The 23,852-nt window shown below is 35.3% G+C and overlaps 1 long non-coding RNA gene across 1 annotated transcript; it reads left to right on the top strand.

Annotated features, from left to right (window-relative positions):
- Positions 1-4,129: 4,129 nt before the first annotated feature.
- On the top strand, positions 4,130-18,485 carry LOC134761616 (uncharacterized). Its single transcript, XR_010140526.1, has 3 exons — positions 4,130-4,218; positions 12,771-12,856; positions 18,190-18,485. It is a non-coding gene; the product is annotated as an uncharacterized LOC134761616 (long non-coding RNA).
- The last annotated feature ends 5,367 nt before the right edge of the window (positions 18,486-23,852 follow it).

The following is a 23,852-nucleotide window of genomic DNA, read 5'->3' as shown; positions in this document are numbered from 1 at the left end:
TGGCCACATAAATTGAGTGCAAAAGTGTTTTCTCCTGTATTTTCTAAGAATGATATATGTATATTTTTTTTACATAAATGTATTATAAAAATTACCATTGAAACCATTTGGGCTAGTATTTTTCTCAGTGGAAAGCTTTTGATTATAAATTCAATTTCTTTAATTGATACAGATCCATACAGACTTTTTATTTCTTGTACTAGCTTTAGTAAGTTATGTTTCTTAGGAATGTGTCCATTTCACCTAAGTTGTGGAATTTATTGCATAAAGTTGTATATAGTATTTCCTTGTTATCATTGTCATGTTTGTAGGACTTGTTATGACTCTTTCATTTCTCATAGTTTTTTTTCTTAATGAGTCTGGCTAGGGGTTTATAAATTTTACCAATCTGAAAAAAGTCAGCTTTTGACTTTATTGATTTTATCTATTGTCCATTTTTAATTTTAATTTCATCTTTTATTTTTATTACTTATATTGCATAATTTACTTTGTAATAAGTTAACAACTTAATTTGTTCTTCTTTTCCTAGCACCTTAAAAGGGAAGCTTAGATAATAGATTTTGTACTTTTCTTCTTTTTTAATATGGTAGCCTCTCCTTATCTGTGGGGGATATGTTCCAAGACCCTCAGTGGGTGCTTGAAACCTCAGATAGTACAGAACCCAATACACTATGTTTTTCAATCTGATAACCAAGATGGTTGCTATGTGACTAACTGATGGGTAGATATGTGGATATACTGGATAAAGGGACGATTCACATTCCAGGCAGTACAGAGCTGGACAGCATGAGATTTCATAATGCTGCTTAGATTGGTATGCAATTTAAATCTTATGAATCATTTATTTCTAGCATTTTCCATTTAATATTTTCAGATCTTTTTTTTTTCTTTTTAAATTTTTAATTTTTATGGGTACATGGTAGGTAGATATATTTATTGGGTACATGAGATATTTTGATACAGACATACAACGCATAATTAATGCGCTTCTGTCACATTTTTTTTCCTATTTTCCAATGAGGCAACTGTGGCTTGAGAGGCAATAATTTGCCCAAGATCTCATGGCCTGTAGGGTACAGAGCTTATAATCTACCCACATCCACCCATATAGTTTAAATAATTTCTCAATTATTTATAATACCTAATAAAATGTAAATGCTATCTTAATAGTTGTTATACTGTATTGTTTTTGTTTATTTGTATTATTGTATTGAGTTTTTTCTGAATATTTCAACCTGTATTTGGTTGAACCTGCAGATGTGTTGTGGAATCTGCAAATATTGAAGTTTCACTTTATACGCGTCAACATCTTTCTTTTGAAAACTATGTAACTGTAATTGACAGAACATTCCACCTACTGACTTACATACAAGCTGTTTTAATATGACGGTTTGATTGACTGTTTTTCTTATAGCAAGCATTGCTGTACTCAACACACATTTGACATTACATGCACAGACCAAATTCCTACAGATAGCTGGATTTACTGTTGGTATCTTTTGATTTTAGTAGATACGACCTTAATTATACTCCATATAATGTTTTACCAATAGACATCTTCCAACAGTTCACAAGAAGATGTTTTAACTCAGACACTGGCCAACTGTAGTGTATATTGACATTTTAAACTTTTACCAGATTAATGGATAAAATAAGGTATTTCATTTGCTGCCTATTTTGAACTTCTTTAACAACAAGTAAAAACCTGCCAAAGGTTTTTCCAAAGAGGATGTGCCATTTTGATTTCAGTTCCTATCAGCTAGGTATGAAAGTTCTGGTTGCTCCAAATATTTGCCAATATTTAGCATTTTAAAGATTTTTAATTTTAGCCACTCTAGTGAAAGCAAAGTATTAGCACATTGTGGTTTTAACTTATTTCTCTGATGACCGATAATATTGAGCTTACTTTCTTGTGCTTATTTACCAGGCACATATCTTTCTTAGTTGAAATGTCTATTCAAATCTTTTGACTATATTCTTATTAGGTGGATTATTGAGTGGAAGAGCTGTTTGTATATTCTGGATACAAGTCTTTTAACAGACATATGTTTTGCAAAAGATATCTCCCAGTTTGTAGCACATCTTTTCATTTTCATAACAGTATTCTTTCAAATATAAGAGTATTAAATTTTGAAAAATTGTAATTATCAATTATTTTTTTCTGTTAATATTTCTGATCTTTGTGTCCTTTTTGAAAAAATATCTGATTAACTGGAAGTCATAAATATTTTCTCTTATAAAGTTTCTAGCTCTAGAGTTTTACAGCTCTAGTTTTTATGTTAACGTCTATGATCATTTCAAGTTAATTTTTGTATATGGTGTTAAGTAAATACTAAAGTTTATTTTTTGTCTCTTTTTTTTCCAGTTTTTGGGTTTTTGTTTGTTTGTTTGTTTGTTTTTTGCAAATGGGTACCTAACATTGCAGCACCATTTACTGAAAAAATGTCTTTGTCCCACTTAACATTTGTTGTGAAGGAAATAACCAACATCTGACTGTTTCTAAACGGTATTGATCTGTATGTCCATCCTCATACCAACTTAACACCATTCTGATTACTATAATCCAATAAAGTCCATACTATTTACCTGTTGCTGCATAACTAATTATTCCAAAATTTAGCGACTTAAAACAATAATAACCATGTATTAGCTCAGAGTTTCTGTGGATCAGAAATTGTGACAGAACATACAGGGGTGCTTTACCTCTATTTTGCAATATCTGGTGTCCCAGTTGAAAGACTCAAAGGGTGGGAACCTAGAATCATCTGAAGACTTAACTGAGGTTTCAGGGTTCACTTCCAAGGTTGCTCACTCACTTTGCTGGCTAGTCAGTCCTGGCAAGATTGTTTCTTTTGCTGCATGGGACTCTCCACAGGGCTCCTGGAGTTTTGTCATGACATGTATGCTGGCTCTGTTTCCCCAGACTGTGTTCCCCAACAGTGAGTGATCAAAGAAAGGACAAGGAAGAAGCATCAATGCCTTTTATAATTTGGCCTCAGAAGCCACTCCACTACTTCCAACAGATTCTAATTATAGAAGTTAGCAACTTCATATTACCTACAACCAATTGGAGAGGAATTAGCCTCTACCTTTTGAAGGGAGAAGTGTCAAATAATTTGCAGGCATATTTTTAAACCATCACAAGTAGATTTTGAAATCAGGTTGTATAAGAATAACTTTATTCTTCTTTTTCAAAATTCTTTTAGCTATTCCAAGGCCTTGCATTTTCATACATATTTGGAACTCATTTGTTAATTTCTACCAAAAAATGCTGGGATTTTGATTTGGATTGCATTTAATTTGTAAATAAATTTGAGGATAAATGCTGTCTTAGCAATATTGAATCTTCCTGTCCATGAGCACAGTCTATCCCTCTTCTTATTTAGGTCTTTTAAAATGTCTTCTGGCAAAGTTTTGTAATTTTCAGTGAACAGGTTTTTAAAATATTTTGTTAAACTTTTGCCCATGTATTTTATGTCTTATGCTATGCTATTTTAATGGTATATTTAATTTTAATTTCTAGTTGTTTTTCGTTAGTGTATGGAATTACAATTGATTTTTTAATATTAACTTTGAATCTTGTGGCCTTACTAAAATTGCTTATTAGCTGTAGTAGCTTCTTTGTAGATTCATTGAGATTTTTTATGTAAACAATAATAAATCTGCTAACTAAATTAAGAGGTCACAGGTTATTCTCAAATTTGTTAAGCAATGTATGCATGTTTCATTTGCATGAAATAGTCACTGACGTATACAAAAAAACTTAAGCAAAAATCTTTCTAAGCTGATAAACCGTTAGAGCTGGAAGGAAATTTTTGAACTCATCTTTCCTCCTCACACTACCACTAATTTTATGGATGAGCAAACTAAAATCTGGAAGCTTAAAGGCCTTCCTCAACATCATTCAGTGAATTTATTTTATAAAGATTATGAGTCTATATAGTATATAACATACCAAAAGGCAATGTGGGTTCTCTATCTGTCCGTTTATACATACTTTTAGCAAATATGAATTGATTACCAATTTCATGCTAGACATGCTCAGTGCTGTACTGTGTTCTGTAACATTTCTGAGACTGAGTGCATTCTTGCATCCTCATTAGTATCCACTTGTCCTATTGCTGCTCCAGGGACAGAAATGAGAAAAGCCAGACTTCGAAGCCTAATTTTCAGTGGCTCACATCACTTCTGTTCCTGTGTCGTGGGACCACCCAGCAGGTATGTTATCACAGTGAGTACAACATGGGTGTCTAATGGTGCTCTGGATGCAAGCCCAACTGTGAATAATATCCAAGGTGGAAAGACGTATTGAAAATATTTAGAAGTACCTATGCTTTTTAGTGAGGAGAAAACTACTCTTTAATGTTCTTAGCTTTTAAAATTAATAATAAAATTTAGTAGAATCAAAGTAATATTTACAGAGGAGATTTCTTTTAAGTACAACTGGCCTCCATCCAATCTCATGCCAAGAGGAGTGAGTTAGAATATTAAAATAAGAAAGGTGCATAGGGGGTATGGGAAAGGGCAACGGTGAGTCGCCCAGTTTAAATCTCACATCAGACTCATGTTTGGTAAGTCTCAACACTGGTTGCATGTTAGAACCACGTGGAAGCTTCATTTTTGGATTTAATTGGTTTAGAGTGAGGTCTGGAGATCAGACATTTTTTTATGTGCCCCTCTCCCAAGTAAGTCTAACGTGCAGCCAAATTAGGAAGCACTAATTAAAAACACCATCAGAATCAAGTTTAGAAAGAAAAGGGAAAAATCATGCCTTTTTTGCTATGGTAGAAAGACTTGACTTTGTAGTCAAAGGGGAATACAATATAAAGCTAGAGTTTAATTAACATTAAGCCTTCGACCATTGGTGCAGAATGGAAGGTATGCGTATGTGTGCAGGTTTGGACTAAAGGCAGAAAGCCAGTTGCAAGATTGTTACAATAGAGCAGTTGGGAGGTGGTAAAGGTGTAAAACAGGGTTAAAATGGGGGAAAAAATAAAGAAAGAAAACACTTCCTTCCAGATACGAAAAAGAAGCAAACAGAAAGGAGTATGCTCCTTCTACCTCCTCCAAACTATCAGTCTCATTCTAAACTCAATTACATGTTGTCTTTCAAATTGCTTAGTGTATATATATATATATACACACACACACACACACGTACACTGATATGTATATACTGATAGATATATATATAAATGCAAAAAGGATACTTTAATTGCTCATGTAAAGTGACCATTTCTTCGCCCTAAAATAATCTGAGGGAATAAATTTTGTACATGTTCTAATAAATAATTAAAAAATTTTAAAAATATATTAACTTACACAAATCTAAGTGAAAGCAACACATGTAATTACATGTAATCACATATCAAAACTTTTTCTGGAATAGAATGCAGAACATATAGTGCACAATTAAAGATTGCTGAAGGGACTTCATATCAAGGATAAGATCCTGGAACAAGAAGTAAGTGGAAACAAGCGTTTTTGATATGTGGCTTGTCTACATCAGGCTCAGACAGCCCAGAGACAAAAGATGATCTTACTAAATTGAAAAGTTTCCTATAGTTTGGGCTTGTGAAGCCCAAGTCAATATTCCTTTGTAATAAAATAGACGAAAGGAAATCAAACTATTTTCTGGCTATGGCCCTACTGATTATATTTCAGCTCCTTCAGTGTGCATTGGTTCTTCCCCTCTTTCCTCCACAGTGTTGACATAAGGGGTTCCTGTGGGAGGTCTCTTTTGAGGTGCCACGTCTTCTTAAAAGCCCTCCTTGACCACACAGCCCATGCTCTGAGCATTCACTACCAGATGCCTCTTTCCTCAATATTACTATCACTATCTGCAATTTCAGTGCCATTTTATAATCAACTGATTAGTGTCTATCTGCTGGACTAGACTGTGAGTTCTGTGATGGTAGGAACTGCATCTGCTCTTGCTTACTTCTGTATTTTTAGTTTCTAGGGAGGTGCTGGACACAGAGCAGAAATTCTGGGGTCTGACAGTGAAGAAAATAGAAACCATGCCACTTTCCATTTTATAACATATATAATTTAACATGAAAAGATATTGTGGCATACAACAGAGTACAGAAGGGTCAATCTGGAGCTGGGAGTTAATAGGTTAATAAGTAGCACACCCAGATAAATGCCTAGATACACCTAGATAAGTGTATTTTATAACTCCTAGATAAGTGTATTTTATACTCCTAGATAAGTGTATATATACTAGTATTTTATAACTCCTAGATAAAGACACCTAGATAAGTGTATTTTATAATTCTTAACACATAAGAGTTATAAAATACGTATTTGTAGAGTAAATGAATGAGTCAGATAAGCCAAATTAAAACAAAAATAAGTGGGAGTACATCAAACTAAAAAGCTTCTGCACAGGAAAGAAACAACTGACAGAATGAAAAGACAACCTATAGAATGGAAGAAAATATTTGCAAGCCATATACCTGATAAGGATTAATCCATAAAATACACAGGGAATTTATACAACTCAGTAGAAAACAAACAAACTAACAAAGAAACTAATAGCCCAGTTGAAAAATGGGCTAAGGACTTTCTCCAAAGAAGACACACAAATGACCAACAAATACATGAAAAAATCTTCCATGTCACTTATCATTAGGGATATGCAAACTAAACCACAATGAGTTATCACTTCACACCTGTCAGAATGGTTTTTATAAAAAAAAAAAGACAATAAGTGTTGGTGAGGATGTGGAGAAATTTAAGCATTTGCACACTTTTGGTGGAAATGCAAAATGATGCAGCCACTAAGGAAAACAGTACAGAGGGTCCTCAAAATAAATAAATAAATAAATAAATAAATAAATAAAACTACCATATAATTGAAGAATCTACTTCTGGGTATTTATTCAAAACAACTGAAACCAGGATCTCGAAGATATATTAGCACTCCTATGTTCATTAAACCACTTTCATAACAGTCAAAATACATAAATAACCAAAATGTTCATTGACAGATGAATGGATAAAGAAAATGTGGTATTTATGTATAATAGAATATTATTCAGCCTTAAAAAAAGAAGGAAATTCTGCAATATGTGACAACATGGATAAACCTTGAGGATATTATGCTAAGTGAAATAAGCCAGCCAGAGAAGAACAAATGCTGTACATGATTTTGCCTATATGAGATGCCTATAATAGTCAAATTCATAGAATCAAAGTGTAGAATAGTGGTTGCCAGAGGCTGGAATAAGGCAGAAATGGGCAGTAACTAATCAATTGACATAAAGTTTAAGTTAAGCTCTAGAGATCCGCTTTATGACATTGTACAGCAATGTCAGTGATAATGTACTGCATACTTAAAAAATTGTTAGAAGGGTGGAGTTCAGGTTAAGTGTTTTTATCACAAAAAATAAATAAATTCAAAGGAAGTAGATAATAACGAAAAATGAAATGTACTTGACTTATGAGACAATGTAAGAGTTCTAGGCTAGGATCCTGAAATATGGCTTCTAACTCCAAGGCCATATTCATTCAGCTGTGGGTCTCTGAGGAAGTCACTTAACTTTTCTGTTTCATAGATGCCATATATGTATACAACGTGCTGTTGGGCAAGATATTCTCCAGTGTCTTTAGCCTTGAAGTTGCAGTCTCTTTTAGTTGATCTCTATGATCAAGATATATATGAGTGCCAATCCTGCTTTACCACTTTCTAGATATGTGACTGGCTATTCAATATCTCTGAGCCTCAGTTTATTTTTCTATGTAATGGTAATAATCATGCCTTTTCTTGGGTTGTTCTGTGACTTAAATGATATGATGACTATTAAAATGTTCTAACTCAGCATTTGCCATAGTAGGTGCACAGCAATTGTTAGCTCTTTTCACTTTTGTTTTGTCAGATTGATGAAAAAAGAGGGGGTAAGTGTAGGAGCTCAATACAGCCTCACTAAGTAGCTTTGATCAGAAAGCGGGCCAGGCCTGATCGAGGTGGGCTGGATAAGAATGGGTTAAAGGAGTTAAGAGGCTGCCCAGCTGGACTGGTTCTCAATCAAGGGCCTGCATAAAAAGCCAGCAGGAACAGAAGTGGGGGCTGGCCATGCTGAGAGTGCCTTGGGAGGAGGCCAGCAGCTGAGAAGTTGCTCATCTCTTGGTTCAGCCTGTTGTTAAACCATGGAGTAGGGGGTTGTGGGGTAGTAAACTGGATGGCCTGTTAAAACCCTGAGAGAAAGAGAGTGAGAGAGAGAGCAGTGTTTTATATTGAGCCTGACAAATAAAAGACCAACCTGAACCATCTGGTTCTGTAACATATGGGAAACACAGATTTCTATTGTAGATGACCAAAATATTAGTCTATTGAATCTTAAGGCATTTGACTATCAGGAAGAATTTGAATAATGGGATAAATAGTTCTTAGAATGGTGATCCTTATGAGGCACCAGATAGAAGAAAAGGTTTAGATATTGTGGAATGATTGCGGATTTTGGCACAACGCATCTCATTGCAGGCCTCCCAGTTGTTTAGAAATATTAACTCACTAATTCTTATAAATATTATAAATATTCAGTGACTTAAATGTTAACTCACTGAATCAAAGTGCTTTGGATGTTGCTGGGTATGTGGGAGCATTGCTCCAATGGAGGGGAGAAGAAATGTAAGTTAGCTGAATAATTAGGAGACTGCTATTCCTGAGCAGAATGGGTCAGAAAAAAACAGTAGGACTGCATCCTGTTCCTATGTTATAATGTCTTTGATTCACAGTGAAACAAAGATTAAACACAAGAACCAGAGCCTGTTTGTAATTGCCCCCAAGTAAGGGCCCTAGAAAGGTCTGCTAGTATGTAAGCAATTAGTTTAAAAAATGTATCAAATAATTTGATGATCAATCAAGGATTATATTTTAAAAAGCTATTTTTCCTGTTGCTTTTGAGGTCATGTTCTTTAAGCCTTAGTAAAAGAATGGGACCAAATTAATGCAAAATTCCATTGTAACAGTAGTCTGAGAGAAACATGGCATAGGTTGCTAATTTCCAATCTAAGCATGAAGCATTGTACAAAGTTTGTAGTTGAAGAGAATGGAACGATAAAGAATGACAAGCCGAGTGGATATACTACAGCTAGATTTTAGCAAAACATTCTGTAAACTCTTACAATTTATCCTTCAATCTAACCCAAATTGATTTGGGCAGGCTTAGGAGTAACATAATGCTTTATTAAGTGGATATTTAAATGGTGGGGTGCATTCTAACATATCCAAAATTGAGATAGCACACAGAAGGTCAAAATGGGTATTCAGTGTTGCTTAATTGTGTTGCTAATTTGTAAAGAATGCTAAGTGACATCTGCAAAGACAGAAGGGTGACAAGTGCCAATATTAACCAAGGGTTTAAATAAAGAGGCCCAGAATAACCAGAAATATTAGCAAGAAGTTAATGGGTAACAGCTTGAAAAAGTAAAGATACATTTGTGAGGGTACAGACTTTGGGCATACTTTGTCATGACAGGGAGCAGTAGAGTAGATAATAATAGTGTCTGGTATTCATAAAGCATCTGTCTTTGGGGATTTCAAAGCGCCTTGGATGTGCATTATTGAATTCAGCACTGCCCTCTTTTGTCTGGAGTGGCCCTAGTAGTGTCAATGGGGGATGTGGCCAGCCTGCAGGCTGGAGACATTATCATGCGTTTAATGATATAGAGGCAAAGTGTCTGGGGCAAAGGGCAGTTCAGGGAGCTAAGAAACTCCTTGATTTTGTACTCTGAAATTTCAGCTGGCAACTGGGTTGTGACCATTCTCAGCCTGGTTTTTAGCACATGATTGTGATGGGGGATGAGGAGGTAAGGTGAGTTAAAAAGGCTGGAAAGAGGTATTATCTTGATGAAACTGAGGCACACAAATGAAGTGGGAAAGGGGAGTTAGTCTCTCTCATGAGTCAATTCTGGGCTTTCTGATTGTGTGGCTGCATGGTGATGTCCTTTAACATGGAGGTGGCAATAAAAGAGGTCATAGAATGTAGGCAACGGGATAGAAGAGGCAGTATATCTACTCAACTCTGGCAGATAATCCTAGAGAGTGAAAATATTATCTGAGTCCCTCCTTACCAGGAAGATGGAGACAAGCTGAAGGCAGATCAGAGCAGGAGGGATTGACTCATGGCTAAGTGAGCTGGAAGTGGTGGGGACATGCTAATTTTACAGCTAGGGGAGAAATTATTTAGAATGGTATATGAGTCAATCTGGGAGTAATAGGATGAAATTAAGAATGCTTTTCATCAAAAGAAATGTTTTAGATGGTGGGATAAGTCTCACTAAGTCTATTTTTTGGTTGAAATCATATTTTGGTTGAAAATATCATCTCATGATAAGGTCTGTCTGCTTGTTAGCCACTGAAACACAGCTTGCAAGTGATGATTATGAAGCAATCAACAAACACCTTGCAAAGGTGTGTGTGTGTGTGTGTGTGTGTGTTTGTGTGTTGGTCCTTACTTTACAGCAAGCAACAATAACTAGGAAAGGTTAAACTTTACATAATCCTTGTAAGGAAATATAGTTCCTAAATTTATAGTCAATACTTTTCATTAAAAGAATGAGAAGAACTTGACAAAAGCACATAATCCTCTGTCCAGCACAGAATCATTTGGAACCTACTTTTGTATCTTCCCAAAAGCACCCATGTGACGGACAGCTGCTATAGAGAAAAGTAGAAATTGTGATGATGCGATAAAATGTTGAGCACTTTGCTGTAAAATCATATAAAATCTCTAAATACATGCATTCAGGTGGAGCTGGTGAAAAAACTTTCAGAAATAAACAGCATCATGATTCCTTCAGGAAGTGGTAGCTATAGCCAATATAAGCCATTTCCTGTGTGATTCTTCAGTGGTCTTGAATACATCCTCCCTCTTTGTACTCATAGTAAAAACAACTGATTAGAGTAGGGGAAACAACAGTCAAACAGCCACATTATACAGAGAATGCACACAGACAATTAATGAAACGTGATCAGTCCCGACATTTTTCATATTGCAAGTGGAAACGTGCGTAGGATCTTATTACCTAATAAACTCTTGAGCACACTGACAAATTCTGAACACAGAGATAACTGTTCTGGTGCACACATACTTCTTACTTTCCCAGATTTCTGCTAAACACACACAAAAATGCTCCCAAACTACAAGTAGAGCTGCTCGCATGCCAAATCCCATTAATAACATATAATGGCTTTCTTATGATGCATTTTAAAAATCATGGACCTTACAGATTTTATCCATAGTATTTTGATGTCCCTCGGTCATGCCAGGGAGTCTCTGCTCAATTTCTAAACATCAACAGGATTGCTCAGACATGAAATCGCTGTGTCCAAAGAAGTAAAGCCAGCTCCTAGCTGTTTTAAAAGAAGCCCCTTCTGTGCTGTGAATGTTTTTGGGGGTATTAGAGTTATATGATTTGATCAAAAGACAAAATTAAATAAATGAGCAAGTAATAGTATGTAGCCATTTCTTCAACTTTTTTTGCTCAATCCTGCTCAAATGAGTTGGCAGACTTTAGAGGCTGGCTTAAACTTAAACAATTACAAGCTTCCAAACTAATTAGGGAGCAGAACATTATAGGGCTTGCAGAATTTGGCAGCTAATGCTAGAAATAAGAGTTCAAAACTATCTGATATGAAAACGATTTAAAGGATCCAAGGAACAGCAATAGTAAACTATCAGCATGGCCCTGAGCAGCTCGACTTCCTTTTGTATACCTTTTCTTCATTTTTCACGTTAGTTGATAGAGGAAGCCACACAGCTTTCTGCGCCAAAACAATGCCACATGCACTTGGTCTAATTTACAGAATCAATGCATCAATGCCTTTATTATTTCTACTATAAAATATCTATAAAATTTGTTGAAAGTTCTGAGGTTAAAACATTATTACAGTTGTCTCCAAATATTCCATTGTGATACTAGATTATTTTTTTCCTGCTAAAGTACTGCTGCTGCTTTAATATGATTTCTGAAAGAAAAGATTTTCTTTGAATAAAAGCTTCCTAGGAACAGTTCATAGACCGATGAAAGGGCACACCTACTAATTTATAATTTTGAAGTAAACTATAATCAGGAATGGATAAATACAGCCTAATAGAAGTGAAATACTAAGTAAAGTGTTGTGAAGCAAACAAGGTCTCAAAAAGTGAGGCAACTTCCTCCAAGTTTCCATAACATGTTTGCATGTGATAAAACTTGATAAGAAGAGAACTCTTCGTTTCTGCCTTGTTATCCACACACAAATTAGTATACCAAAGTCTTTTACAGCACAGGACAGAAACCCTAGACCTGGCTATAGGTGTGGGAATGATCATGAATAGATTCATTTTGATTCTTGTAGCAGAAGGCTTAATTACTGATCAACCCCATAGCCTTATTTGTAATGCAGTCTTAACACATGTCCCCAGAACAGAGCTGTGTTGAGGCCACAATGCATATACATTCATGCAGATACATAGGACTCTATTTTCTCTAGCACATCTTTTCTTGCTCCTAACAACTTACCAAAACAATAAAAGACAACAGAACAATAGAGGTAGGAAACAGAATTGCAATCATGACACATTTGGGACTCAGTACTTCAGCAAAAACATCCTGTTGCTAACTTGAAAAATAGTGCTTAGCACAGAACGTAGCTCATAGAGATGCTTGATAAAAATCTGCTGATGGGTAGAGTTTTGGGCAAATTGAAGAGTGTTCTTGTATATATTTGGAAAATATTGCTATACATTTCTCTCTTCTTTTTTCTCCTATAATTGTAGCAGCACATAATTGAAAGTCATCTGACTCACAGGATTGGGAGTGAACCTGGCAAGCCCTGGAACAGACCTTCACTGACTGCATATGTGTGAGTCAAACCCTCTGTTAATATAAATAGCTTATCTTTATTCAGACAAAGGTGATGTATAAATGCAGCAGAGGAGCCGACACTCTTCCTTCTCTTTTGATCCCCTCACTTCACCCTAACTTCCCTTTCTCATTTTAATGTCTCAAAGTATTTGTGTACACTTTATACCCATATTTTCTTTGGTATCTATATATTTTTTAAAACCTTGCAACTTTTCCATCACTCCCACCACCCCAGTGATATAGCTGAGATTTCTTAAAGGCCAAATTGAACTGACATTATGTGGGCCACAGCCTCCTGGTCTTTATGAAGCACTGAACATTGTGGATCATCCTTTTTTTCTGGAAATTCTGTGCTTTCCAAAATCTCATTGTGACAAACTCCATCTGAACCCCCTTCACATCCTCTTTCTGCCTTCCCGTAGATACCTCCAGATGCTGGTGTTTCCCGGTTTTTCTTTTTTTCTTTTTAAATTTGTATATATATATTTTATTATACTTTAAGTTCTAGAGTACATATGCATAACGTGCAGGTTGGTTACATATGTACACATGTGCCATGTTGGTGTGCTGCACCCATTAACTCGTCATTTACATTAGGTATATCTCCTAATGCTATCCCTCCCCCCCTCCCCCCACCCCACAACAGTCCCCAGAGTGTGATGTTCCCCTTCCTGTGTCCAAGTGTTATCATTTTTCAATTCCCACCCATGAGTGAGAACATGCAGTGTTTGGTTTTTTGTCCTTGCGATAGTTTGCTGAGAATGATGGTTTCCAGCTTCATCCATGTCCCTACAAAGGACATGAACTCATCATTTTTTATGGCGGCATGGTATTCCATGGTGTATATGTGCCACATTTTCTTAATCCACTCTATCATTGTTGGACATTTGGGTTGGTTCCAAATCTTTGCTATTGTGAGTAGTGCTGCAGTAAACATACGTGTGCATGTGTCTTTATAGCAGCATGATTTATATACCCAGTAATGGGATGGCTGGGTCAAATGGTATTTCTAGTTCTAGATCCCTGAGGAATCGCCACACTGACTTCCACAATGGTTGAACTAGTTTACAGTCCCACCAACAGTGTAAAAGTGTTCCTATTTCTCCACATCCTTTCCAGCACCTGTTGTTTCCTGACTTTTTAATGATAACCATTCTAACTGGTGTGAGATGATATCTCATTGTGGTTTTGATTTGCATTTCTCTGATGGCCAGTGATGATGAGCATTTTTTCTGTGTCTTTTGGCTGCATAAATGTCTTCTTCTGAGAAGTGTCTGTTCATATCCTTTGCCCACTTTTTGATGGGGTTGTTTGTTTTTTTCTTGTAAATTTGTTTGAGTTCTTTGTAGATTGTGGATATTAGTCCCTTGTCAGATGAGTAGATTGCAAAAATTTTCTCCCATTCTGTAGGTTGCCTGTTCACTCTGATGGTAGTTTCTTTTGCTGTGCAGAAGCTCTTTAGTTTAATTAGATCCCATTTGCAATTTTGGCTTTTGTTGCCATTGCTTTTCATGTTTTAGACATGAAGTCCTTGCCCATGCCTATGTCCTAAATAGTATTGCCTAGGTTTTCTTCTAGAGTTTTTACGGTTTTATGCCTAACATTTAAGACTTTAATCCATCTTGAATTGATTTTTGTATAAGATGTAAGGAAGGGATCCAGTTTCAGCTTTCTAGATATGGCTAGCCAGTTTTCCCAGCACTATTTGTTAGATAGGGAATCCCTTCCCCATTTCTTGTTTTTGTTGGGTTTGTCAAAGATCAGATAGTTGTAGATATGTGGTATTATTTCTGAGGGCTCTGTTCTGTTCCATTGGTCTATACCTCTGTTTTGGTACCAGTACCATGCTGTTTTGGTTACTGTAGCCTTGTAGTATAGTTTGAAGTCAGGTAGTGTGATGCCTCCAGCTTTGTTCTTTTGGCTTAGGATCAACTTGGCAATGTGGGCTCTTTTTTGGTTCCATATGAACTTTAAAGTAGTTTTTTCCAATTCTGTGAAGAAAGTCATTGGTAGCTTGATGGGGATGGCATTAAATCTATAAATTACCTCGGGCAGTATGGCCATTTTGATGATATTGATTCTTCCTATCCATGAGCATGGAATGTTCTTCCATTTGTTTGTGTCCTCTTTTATTTTGTTGAGCAGTGGTTTGTAGTTCTCCTTGAAGAGGTCCTTCACATCCCTTGTAAGTTGGATTCCTAGGTATTTCATTCTCTTTGAAGCAATTGTGAATAGTTTTTCACTTTAGTGTTCTTCCTTTCTCATTTCAATCTGTTTGCTGATGACCAACTTTACCTTTAGCCAAGATTTTTATTTAGAATTCCAGATCCATATGCTTAGCATACTGATGGCATCATTACTGAAATCTATCACAGGCATTTCCAACTGAACTTGTTCAAACTATCTCTCCCCCTTGCTCCCATTGCCCCTGTCTCCCACCCTGTTTTTATTCTCATTTTAGTTAATGATTCTGTTCTCCAATTGGTTATCCAAGAAATAAATATGTGAATTATCTTGTTTCCCCTCTTTCTCTCACTCTTCCTAATGGTTCCATTCAATCAAATGGTTATTAAGCTCTTCCAGTGCACTTTGTAAACTTCACTCAATTTTGTTTATCCCCTTTGCTGGTGATGTACTCCACATCCTCGTTATCTCTCTTGTGGACTTTTGCCATAGCTTTCTTCTGCACTCCTTTCTGTCAGGGCTGCCCTCTTCTACATCAGTCTCTACACTGTTGCCAGTTTCTAAAATTCATACCGGGTCATGTTACTTTCCCCTTTAGAATGCTACAGCAGCTTCCCAGGATTACTGGAATACAGCATTTGAGGTCCTTTGTGATCTAGCCTCTACTTAGCTCTGTAGTTTCACCTTCTAATGTGCTGTGTACACATTTCAGCTTCCAATTGTAGTAAAATATTTGTAGCTGATTCACTTTCCTTCTCTTCCCTCCTTTTATCTTTTCTCCCCAGGTGATTTTTACCTAGCCTTTTATCCTTTTAAATACTATCTCTAAACTGACCATTCTCAAAATTACACCTTTTGTCTCAGACTTCTAGTCATATATTCATCTACTAGATGTCAAATACACATCTCAGACTTAACATGTTCTAAAACACACTCCTAATCTTCTCCAAAATGTCCGTTCTTGCAGTCTTCTCCTTATCAAGTTAGAGCAACTCCCTATTTCTGGTTGGACAAGGCAAAACCTTGGAATCATTTTTGGTGTCTCTCTCATATCCCATGTCAAAGTTAATAAGTAAATTTTGCCGACACTCTCTTCAAAACATGACTACAGTCGAATTTACCAATGTGATTCAGGCCACCATCATCTTTTGCTGGTTTGTTATGGCCCCCTAGCTGGTCTTCCTGCACATGTTCTTGTCCTTTTTCAGCCTATTCTTATCAAAGCAGTCACTGTGATCCTATTAGAATGTATGTTAAATCATTTCACTCTTCTGCTCAGAACCCTCCAATGACTTCCCATTTCACTCTGTAAAAGGCAGGATCATTTTCAGTTGCTCTTCTTTTTCCAAGAAATGTTCATTTTTCAGTCCCTGCATTAATCAGAATCCTCTGCTTCTTTCTGGCTTCTAAATTTTTCAGAATCCAACTCATTTATCAATTAATGGTACAATATTTTTGTTGCACATTGTTATATAAAATAGATATTGTTATTTAACCTTCGATGTGCTTGTCTGTAGCCCAAGTGTACAACATGAACAGTAAAGTAGTGCACCTTACATTTCTTTTTATCACTTACATCTTGGCCCATTGTATAAAATCCAGCAGTGTTTATTCAAATTATTGCTAATGTTAACATTACAAAATAAGTGGTGCTAAGCCACAGAATTTTAAATGCATATATTTCTTGGCAGAAGCATTAATTTTGGTGGTTCAGTAGTCCTAGACCTTGTTCATCTATGAAGAAGAAATAGCTTCATGTGCATCTTATTAACAATAGCCACAAAGCGGAACTCGGGGAACCAAGTATCAAATCCATCTCTTTTGTCAATACTAGTGTCAGAACCCCTGAAGATATTTCTAATTGTGGCCATATAAATTACATATCTTCTTGAGATTAGAAGGATACCCTATTCCAATAGACCAGCCCTTGGAGAGTTTACTTTTGGCTCTTAAGCTTTTAGATATCATAGACTGCTAGAAGATTTGGTGAGAGTTGTGGCCCTTCTCCTCCCCATATGCCTATACACATAACCACTTAATATTTCTAAACTCAAGTTACCAAAATACTATCCATGAATTTTCCAGGATACCATAGATCCCAGGTTAAGGACCACAGAGCTCATGACCAAAATATATTTTCCCCTTACTACCATAAATGATTGCATGATTTTAGTTAAAGCATATGCTATGTTTATTTGTGTCTCAATTTTCATCATTTACAAAAAGAGGAAAAGCTCCTAGTGTCAGTTTAGCACACAGAGGGTGGGCTAAGTCCCCTGGGCACTATGCAAAGTGAAAGTATAATTTCATCCAAGAGGAGAGTTGAGTTAACAGCAAAGAAGTGTGGGGCTTTTAAACAGTAGTAACTTACCTTATTCAATGGTTATGGTAAATTGAACCAGTTCACCTAGATGCAATGGAATATAACTGAAAGAGATAATTAGTTTATGTGGATAAATGCTTCATTTGAAACTAAATAACTTTAGATTTTGGAGCCAGCAGGTCCCTGCTCTACTTTTCTTAATCTGTACAACAGCTCTTAGCATCAATCTTTCTTTATCCTATGATTAATTAAGCAATCATCTCTTTTAAAGATTTATTTCTTTTTTTGTAAAAATGGATGGCATGTTTTTAATGAAATTGTAAAATTTAATCAATGTCCTCCAATTCCACCCCCACACCAAAGAATACAACACTGTGTGCAGAGCAAAGATTTTTTGAATCAATCCAAGTTTTATTTTTTATACATCATTTCTTCCCAACAGCAAAAACAAATAAATAAAATAAAATAAGTTTAAAAAGATTTTCAGGCAGCAAAAAGGAGCAATGTTTTAAAAACAGTTCTCCTAGATACTCTGGCATTCTAGAAGTCTCAGGGAATGATATGGCCCTACGCAGGGCTGCCAGATGAGCTTTACAGCTCCCTCCCTAAAGAATGGCTTCTCATCCTCTTGTATAGCTTAGCCAAAAGCTAACCAACATGTCACATGCTCATTACACCAAGCACATACCCAGGCTGGTTGCAAAGTGTCTAGATTGTTATGTTGCCCGTATCACTTATGAATCTTGTGAATGCAAATTCATTACATTATATTCACATCTCACCTTCTTCATTTTCTTCCTCTTCCTCCATTACTGAAACACCAGGGTTTCAGTCTAGTCCCTGATGCTCACCACACAGAAAGCCAATCATGGAGATGATGAGTATTGCCAAGGAAGAAGGCTTTAACCGGGTGCTGCAGCTGAGGAGATGACAGGTCAGTCTCAAATCCATCTCCCTGACCAACTAAAATTAGTGGTTTAAATAGCAGGGAAGAAATGTAACCACATGTAGGAAAACAGGAATTAGGGAGGAGTAAGGAAGAGGAGTTGGTCAAAAGGAAGCAAGTGGTTAGTTAGGCAATCATGATGGATGAGGAGGTCTGATGTCTTACTGGTCAAATGCAGTGATCTGGTGAGTTTCAGATCCTTGATACTATCTGGGAGGATTGATCGCTGGTTTCCTGAGAACGAAACTCAGATAAGAAAAATGTAACTTTCTCAAGTTTTAAGACTGGGTGGATCAATTTCTATGTTTATTCAAAGAAACCATAAACATCAGCTCTATGGGACAGTGGGGTCAGTTTCACCTCCTCCTCATTAACTCCAACTGCCATTTACAGAGCACCTAAGAGGAACCAGGCATTATACTATTTTTCTTTTCTTCCCCCCCCAACCAGATTTATTGAAAGTATAATTAAAAATAAAAATTGCATCTATTCAAGGTATAGAAATGATATGATAGATATAATAAGCTGTCAAACTATTATCGCAACTAAGCTAATTAACACATCCATCACCTTACATAGTTACCATCTTTTGTGTGTGTGTATGGTGAGAACTCTTAAGATCTACTCTCTAAGCAAATTTCAAGTATTCAATACGGTATTGTTAAATATACTCACTATACAGTATGTTAGGCCCTCAGAACTTAATCATTTTATAAATGAAAATTTGTACACTTTGACAAAAATCTCTCCATCTTCCCCAAGCAACAATCATTCTACTATCTTCTTCTATGAGTCTGACTCTTTCAGAATCCGCATGTAAGTGAAATCACGTGATATTTGTCTTCCAGTATCTGGCTTATTTCACATACCAAAACATCTTCCAGGTTCATTTCATCAATATTGTTGCAAATGACAGGATTTCCTTGCTTTTTACATTAGAATTATATTCTATTGTGTATGCATATATATATTATATATTTCATATATAACTTTATACATCATGTAAAATTCATAATTTATGTAAATGTATATTTATTTTGTATTTCTTTATCCATTTATCCATTGATGGACACTTAAGTTATTGTGAGTAATGTTGCAGTAAGCATGGGAGTGCATATAGCTGTTAGATTTACTGACTTCATTTCCTTTGGATATATACCCAGAAGTGGGATTGCTTTGTATGGTGGTTCTATTTTTAATTATTTCAGGAACCTCCATAATGTTTTCCATAATGGCTGTATCAATTTACATTGCCACCAGCAGTGTACAAGGTTCGCTTTCCTACACACCCTCATCAAGACTTAGCTCCTGTCTTTTTAATAATAGCAGTCATAACAGGTATGAGGTGGTGTATCTCATTGTGGTTTTGATTTGCATTTCCCTGATGATTAGTAATGTTGAGCACCTTTTCATATACCTATTTGTCATTTTTATGTCTTAATTGGGAAAGGGTCTATTCAAGTCCTTTGCTCTTTTTTACTTAGGCTATTTTTAATTTTCTGTTATTGAATTTTATGAGTTCCTTATATATTTTGGATATTAACTCTTTATCAGATATACGGTTTACAAATATTTTCTCCCATTCTGTACATTGCTTTTTCATTTTGTTCATTGCTTCCTTTGCTGTGCAGAGCTTTTTAGTTTGATGTAGTCCCACTTACGTATTTTTGTTTTTACTTGTGTGTGCCTTTGGTGTCATATCCAAAACATCATTGTGAAGACAAACATCAAGGAGCTTTTTCCCTGTTGTTGTTTCTAGGAGTTTTGCAGTTTCAGGTCTTACATTTAACTTTTGAATATATTTCTTGGGTAGGGTGTAAAATAAGGATCCAATTTCATTTTTTTTTTCCATGTGGATATACAGTTATCCTACACAACTTATTGAAGAGACTATCTTTTCTTTTATGTGTATTATTGGTACCCTTGATAAAGAGTAGTCAATAGGATATATGTGGCTTTTTTCTGGGCTTTCTATTCTATTCCATTGGTCTATGTGTCCATTTTTATGCCAACACCATACTGTTTTGATTACTATAGCTATGTAATACAGTTGGAAATCACCAAGTGTAATACCTCTAGATTTGTTCTTCTTGCTCGATTGCTTTGCTATTCAGGGTCTCTTGTTGTTACACATGAATTTCAAGATTATTTTTTCTATGTCTGAGAAATGTCATTGGAATTTCTATAGGAATTTCTTTGAATCTATAGATCTCTTTGGTTAGTATAGACATTTTAACAATAGTAATTCTTCCAATCAATGAACAAGTGATATCCTCTCATTGATTTGTGTCTTCTTCAATTTTTTCGTCAGTATCTTAGAGTTTTCAGTGTACAAATTTTTCACCTCAGTTTATTTCTACATATTTTATTCTTTTTGATGCTACTGTAAATTAAATTGTTACTCTTTTTTTGCAACAGTTTCTTTCTAGTGTATAGAAATACAAATAATTTTTCTATATTGTTTTTGTATTCTGAATTTTTACTGAATTTGCTTATTAGTTCTAATAGGCTTTTTGGTGGTATATTTAGGATTTTCTATATATAAGAAAATGTAATTTGCAAGTAGAGACTACTTAACTTTTTCCTTTCCAATGTGGATGCTTTTTATTTTTTATTTTTTGGCCTAATTACTCTAGCTAGCACTTCCAGTACTATACTGAATGGAAGTCATAAGAGGAAACACCTTTGTCTTTTCAGACTGTGATGTTAATTATGGGCTTGTCGTATATGGCCTTTATTATGTTGAGGGACATTTTTTCTATAGTCTTGTTAAGAGTTTTTATCATTAAGAAGTGTCATCATTCTCAGTAAACTATCGCAAGAACAAAAAACCAAACACCGCATATTCTCACTCATAGGTGGGAATTGAACAATGAGAAGACATGGACACAAGAAGGGGAACATCACACTTCGGGGACTGTTGTGGGGTGGGGGGAGGGGGGAGGGATAGCTTTGGGAGATATACCTAATGCTAGATGACGAGTTAGTGGGTGCAGCGCACCAGCGTGGCACATGTATACATATGTAACTTACCTGCACATTGCACACATGTACCATAAAACCTAAAGTGTAATAATAATAATAATAATAAAAAGAAGTGTTAAACTTTGTCAAATGCTTTTTCTGTATCTATTGAGATGATCATATGATTTTTATCCTTCATTCTGTTAACACGATGTATTATGTTTATTGATTTTTATATATTGAATCATCCTTAATCTGAGGGATAAATCCCACTTGATCATGGTGTATGATCCTTTACATGTGTCATTGAATTTGGTTTGCTATTATTTTGTTGAGAATTTTCACATATATGTTCATATCGATATTAATCTATGATTTTCTTTTCTTGTAATGTCCTTATTTAGCTTTGGTTTGAGTTAATATTGGCCTTAAAATGAGTTTAGAAGTATATTCTACTCTTCAAATTTTTGAAAGAGTCTGAGAAGGATTGGAATTAATTCATCTTTAAATGTTTGCTAAAATTCACTGGTGAAGCCATCTCGTTGTGGTTTTTTTGTTGTTGTTGGAGCTCTTTGATTATTGCTTCAATTATGTTGCTCATTGATCTTTTTAGATTTTTTATTTCTCCATTCAGTATTGGCAGGTTATATGATTCCAGTAGTTTTTCTATTTCTTCTAAGTTATTCAATGTGTTGGCATATGTGTGTTTCACACTGGTTTCTTATGATCTTTTGTATTTCTGTGATATCATATTTAATATCTACTCTTTCATTTATAATTTTATGTATTTTAACCTTATCTCTTGGTTTGAAGATTTGTCAATTTTGTTTATGTTTTTAAAAAGGCAACTCTTAGTTTCATTGATCTTTTCAATTGTCACTCCAGTCTCTATTTCATTTATTTCCATTCCACTGTTAATTATTTTCTTTCTTTTGCTAACTTTGAACTTAATTTGTTCTACATATTTTAGTTTCTTGGATTATAAAATTAGGTTGCTTATTTGAGTTTTTTAAGGTAAGCATTTATTTTTATAAACTTTCCTTTTAGAGCTGCATTTGCTGCATCCCATGAATTTGCATAGGTTGTGTTTCTATTTTTGTTTGTCTCAAGATCTTTTTAGATTGTTTCCTAATTTCTTATTTAACTCATTGATTGTTCAGGAGTATGTTGTTCAATTTCCACGTATTTGTAAATTTTCCAGTTTTCCTCCTGTTATTGATTTCTAGTTTTATGCCATTGAGGTAGGAAATGATGCTTAATATTATTTCAACATTTTTAATTTGGTAAGACTTATTTTGTGGACTAACATGTGATCTATCCTGAAGAATGTTCTTTGTACACTTGACAAGAATGTGCATTTTTCTGCTGTCTGACAGCACATTCTGTATTTATCTGTTAAGTCTATTTGGTCTACAAGTGTTATTTATGTCCACTGTATCTTTATTGACTTTCTATCTGGATAATCTATCCAATGTTTAAAGGGAATTATTGAAGTCCCTTACTATTGTTGTACTGCTTTCTGTTTCTCCCTTCAGTTTTATTAGTATTTGCTTTATTATGTTTATATTCTGCAATGTTGGGTACCTATATATTTACAATTGTTACACCTTTAGATGAATTGATCTCTTTATCATTATATAGTGACCCCATTTGTTTTTGCAATAGGTTTTGACTGGAATTCATTTTTTTTTTTTTTTTTTTGAGACAGAGTTTCGCTCTTGTTTCCCAGGCTGGAATGCAGTGGCATGATCTCGGCTCACTGCAACCTCCACCTTGGGGGTTCAAGTGATTCTCCTTCCTCAGCCACCCAAGTAGCTGGGATTACAGGCATGTGCCACCATGCCCAGCTAATTTTGTATTTTTAGTAGAGATGGGGTTTCACCATGTTGGTCAGGCTGGTCTTGAACTCCTGACCTCAGGTGATCCACCTGCCTTAGCCTCCCAAAGTGCTGGGATTACAGGCATGAGCCACCATGCCTGGCCTTGAAATTCTATTTTGTGTTATATACATATAGTCACCCCTGCTCCCTTTTCATTGCTATTTGCATGGAATATCTTTTTTACATCCTTTTGCTTTCAACCTATATGTGTTCTTAAAGTGCGTTTCTTGTGGGCAGCATATTGTTGGACCTTGTTTTCCTTTTTAATCCATTCAACCACTCTGCCTTTTGATTGTAGAAAATAATTCATTTATATTAAAGCAATTATTGATATATAAGAACTTACTATTGTGACTTTGTTAATTGTTTCTGATTGTTTTGTAGTTATTTTGCTCTTTTATCCTCTCTCACATCTTCCTTTTTGATTTGTTGATTATTTTTATTTGTGTGCTTTGAGTTTCTTCTCTTTATCTTTTGTGTATATACATAAAGTATCGTATAGTTATAATAGTCTATTTTAAGCCAGTAACTATGTAACTTTTTGATGCTTACAAAAAACTATGCACTTTACCTCTACCCTCCCCAACATTTTATGCTATTGATGTCACATTTTATATCATTTTTGTGTTTTGGGCCCATTAACCAATTATTGTACTAGTTATTATTAATACTTTTTATTTTACATTTTATATTAGTG

The sequence above is a fragment of the Pongo abelii genome, chromosome 5 (genome assembly GCF_028885655.2).
Source record: "Pongo abelii isolate AG06213 chromosome 5, NHGRI_mPonAbe1-v2.0_pri, whole genome shotgun sequence".
NCBI lineage: Eukaryota > Metazoa > Chordata > Mammalia > Primates > Hominidae > Pongo > Pongo abelii.
This window is presented reverse-complemented; position numbering and strand designations above follow the sequence as displayed.